At 35.8% G+C, this 4413-nt stretch overlaps 1 pseudogene across 1 annotated transcript; it reads left to right on the top strand.

Moving 5' to 3' along the window:
• Positions 1-1859: 1859 nt before the first annotated feature.
• On the top strand, positions 1860-3962 carry LOC143623944 (shewanella-like protein phosphatase 2; annotated as a pseudogene). The gene is made up of 2 exons (XR_013151996.1): positions 1860-2357; positions 3231-3962. The product of XR_013151996.1 is annotated as a shewanella-like protein phosphatase 2 (transcript).
• Positions 3963-4413: the final 451 nt, after the last annotated feature.

Below are 4413 nucleotides of genomic sequence, written 5' to 3'. Positions count from 1 at the left end.
ACAACATACGACAAAACCACCATATTCGCGACATATAGCCCTCTTCGCCTCAGACAGAATGAGTATTGAGTGTCCATAGCAGGACCTTATGGTTATCTTTTCCTAGAACTTCCTAAATACAACTACTTCATATTTAAGTATTGGCACACGTTTTTGAATTGAAAAATATGCAATTTGCCTCCCTGGTTTATATCGTCGCTGGATGGAATAGCCACTGAAAAAGAATTTGCGTATAATGGACCACTGGATTTCTCGGGCGGTTTTTTTTGACTCCCACCGTCAGTTGACTGTTGGTATTATAGTAATAATATCAACATATTAAGGGTCTTTTAGTAATCTTCTTTAAATAAATAATAAATATAATAATAATAATAATAATAGTAATAATAATAATAATCATCATCATCATCATCCATCATCCTATGGCAACAACAGCAGGAGCATCTCATTAGCAACAATCCATATAACAATAATAATAATACTATTATCATATAACAACAACAATAACATCTCATCATATTAACAGCAGATCATCATCATCAGTCATCTTCATCATTATCAACCTCAAACATACTAAATATTTGCGTGTTATTTTCGTATTATATTTGTGGTTCCAAAATATTTTGTTTAAACTCATTTCGTGAATGAAAAAAGATTGATCAATATACATTATAATATACACTATCTGCAAGAAACTAGAGGTGTCAATTGTGTTGGATTTAATCGTTAAATCTGAACACAAGTGACATATTTATTATTGTCAATGATGGTAACCCTAACCTTGACACGATCGAATTCATGTAACTTGAACATCACATGTTTAATAGGTTAGCGCCACCCATGATATTGTTTGTCTCCGCTGCCACCCATCGCCACTACCAGCTTAAGAAAATATTTTTTGATATTTATTTTCGGAAACTCATTTCAACCCGAGTCTATATTTGTTGCATCTGTTTTCAGCTTAACCAACTTGATAATTTTTTAAAACAACTATGTAATTATTATTTCTGGGTTTCGAGTTCATCGGACGGGTTAATCAAGTATTTTTAAATTGAAAACATATCCAAATTGAATGTAACATAAGAACATATTAAAATGCATAATAGGGGATTAGATGCAACGCAAATGCTTATTGAAACAATACCCATTTTTCCTAAAAAGGTTAGAAATAACACTAATAACATGAGAATATGAGATCTGCATATTTGCACTTAATGGAAAGAAGTATAAAGTGAAAACAAGAACTTTAATTTGAACATTTAATTAAGTGATATATATATAACCACGTTCAAACTATACAATGAAAACAACAATTTGCAGGGGTGTTTGGATGTGCTGATTATGGCAACTTCAATTTCAAAATTACAAACAAAAGCATAATGTGCTTTACCAAAGGGTAATACTCCTCCTATACATGAATAATTAAACATAAATATTAAACATCTACACTGAAAATTAATCTTCAAAACAAATTTAAGATCCGTCCATAACACCAAAGTGAAGGCAATAATTAATATTTCCATGTAAATCCAAAATATGTGCACTAGTTTTCAACCATCAAAGCTGATTATCTCGTGCATGATTACGTCTCATTATGAATTTATGATTTCCCTTTAAAGTTCCTCAAAATATATATAGTCGTTGAATTTCTGTCATGCTACTCACATCCAATATCATAATCTGTTGATCTAATTCTTTGCAAGCTCTATATTTTACGGATAAAGACATGATTAACGTACATCCCATCATATATTATCATAACATAACAATAGTATATTATCATAACATAACAATAATTAACAATTAACAAAACATGATAAGATACTTACTATATATTTAAGACCACCACCTTCCCAGTCTTTCTTCTTCCCTGAACAAAAAAAAAACAATGAACTCCGACAACCTCTGCAAAAACGTACCAAACCTCGTATCATCGTTCATCGACACCTTCGTTGACTTCACCGTCTCCGGAATATTCCTACCGGACCCACCATCTCCACCCTTCTCCCAAACCACCTACTCTCCACCTGACCGTCTGATCGCCGTCGGTGATCTCCACGGAGACCTTTCTAAATCAAAACAAGCCCTCCGACTCGCCGGACTCATCGACGCTGAAGACCGGTGGTCCGGCGGGTCTTCCACTCTCGTACAAGTGGGAGATGTGTTCGACCGCGGTGGTGAAGAACTCAAAATCCTTTACTTCCTGGAGAAACTGAAACGAGAAGCGGTTAAGGATGGTGGCAATGTGATCACCATGAATGGGAATCATGAACTCGTCAATGTTGATTGTAATTTCTACGGTACGCAGCCATTGGGATTCGAAGAGTTTCGAAACCGGGCTCATTGGTATACCATAGGTAATATTCATAACATGTTAATGTTAATGGGTTGGTTTTGGGCTCAAACCGAACCGAAATTTTGGTTTTTCGTATGGATTCGGTTGGGTTATTGGTAGGTTTTCAGTAATACATTTGGGTTAATCACAAAGAATAAATATTCGGCCATAAATAATCAATTTGGGTCATTCAAACAAATTTGGTGCCGTTCGGTTTTGGAACGCATGCTAGCTGAAACCGAATGGTAGTTTTCGGATTTGTTTTTCGAAAACCAAACGGTGGGTTAGTTTATGTTCGTTATTTCGGTTATGTATTTGGGCTTGAAAGTTTCGGGTTCAGAAAAGATAGGCTCAAAATATAACTTTCGGCTAAATTTTCTTTTGCTAATAATGAGTTTGGTCATCAGATTAGATTTTTGCCAAGAACATTAACAGGCATTCCAACGAATTCAGTGTGGGTCGGTTTTTATAATTTGGTTCGGTTCTATAGCGAGGCATAACAGAAACCAAACTGTAATTTTCAACTAAAAAACAAAACAAAAACGTCATTTATTAGTTTTAGGGGTGAGCATAAACCGAGTAAGACCCACAAGACCCGACCTGGGTCAGACCTAGTTATTTACTATAGGGTCGGTTCCCGCCTCCCGGCCAATAAACGGATCCGGGTCCGGCTTGCGGGGATCTGACCACATTCTCTTCACATAAACCAGGTATGACCCACGACACCAAACAAATCAGACCCCGGTTATTTATAATAGGGTTGGGTCCCAGGTCCTGAAATACCACCAAATGGTTCCAGGTCAGCTCTTGCGGGTCTGACCCATTTGCACATCCCTGCTTAGTTTTGTACTTTTGTCGGTTTCGGTTCGATCAATATGTTTTTTTCTCATCTTAGGTAACAATATGAAACGTTTATGCGATGGATTGCCGAACCCTAAAGATATATTCGATGGGATTCCTTCGAGTTTCGCGAAAGTTAAAAAAGAATATTGGAGTGGACTGAGAGCAAGAACTGCTGCGTTGAGACCTAAAGGCCCAAATCAACTAGATTCTTATCCAAGAACTTAACTGTTCTTGTAGTTGGTGAATCTGTGTTTGTTCATGGTGGGCTTTTACCAGAACATGTTGATTACGGTTTGGAACAAATCAACAATGATGTTAGAGATTGGATTACCGGGGTAAATGATAACATATCTTCAAATATGCTTAGAGCAAGCACTTCAGTTATTTGGTTGAGGAAATTTTCAATGGAACGTGCTGAAGATTGTGATTGCGATATGTTGGAACACGCTCTTGCAACGATTCCAGGCGTGCGTAGGATGATCATGGGGCACTCTATTCAAACTGCGGGCATAAACGCGATTTGTGATGGTAAAGCCGTACGGATTGATGTGGGTATGTCGAAAGGGTGCATTAATGGGCTGCCTGAGGTTTTAGAGATTAGTGGGGGTTCACATTTGAAGATCTTGTCATCAAATCCGGTTTATGATTCGGAACAGCGAGATTTGGGGATTAGAGAGAAGCGTGAACGAGTGGAGATGCAAGTTATGGCATGATTTGATATCAAGATGAACACATTTATTACAATAATTGTAAGTTGTAACTTTGTTATAATAGTTAATAAAGTTATGATCTTGATTGATTTATGTTGATTTGAATTCACATTTGTACTCATTTTTTTGTAAAATGATTGATAATAAGGAATAAATATTTTCGTGTTATTTTTATATTATATGATAGTTCCAAAATGTGTTGTTTAAACACATTTGGTGAATGAAAAAAGATTGAATGAAAGACCATTTGATCAATGTATGCCCATAATTTTATAAACTGTCAAATCATGTATAAAGTTTGAATAATCTTCAAAATTCAATATGAAATTCTTTGTTAGAATCAAGTGATGATTCTAGTAACCTAAGCATGTTGTATTGATAACATATATTTCCAAATGGACCATATATGTAACACACAACATGCGGTGAACACGCATGTCCTTGAAGGGGTTAAAGGCAGAAAGGATGAGTGACAAACATGCACATAGAAGAATCATGATGAGAAACATAAACATAGTACATATA

The sequence above is a fragment of the Bidens hawaiensis genome, unplaced genomic scaffold (assembly GCF_021521415.1).
Source record: "Bidens hawaiensis isolate Kalapana, Puna unplaced genomic scaffold, B.hawaiensis_p1.1 tig00003649_1, whole genome shotgun sequence".
Lineage (NCBI taxonomy): Eukaryota > Viridiplantae > Streptophyta > Magnoliopsida > Asterales > Asteraceae > Bidens > Bidens hawaiensis.
Note: the sequence above shows the minus strand (reverse complement) of the source record. Positions and strands in the feature narration are given on the sequence as shown.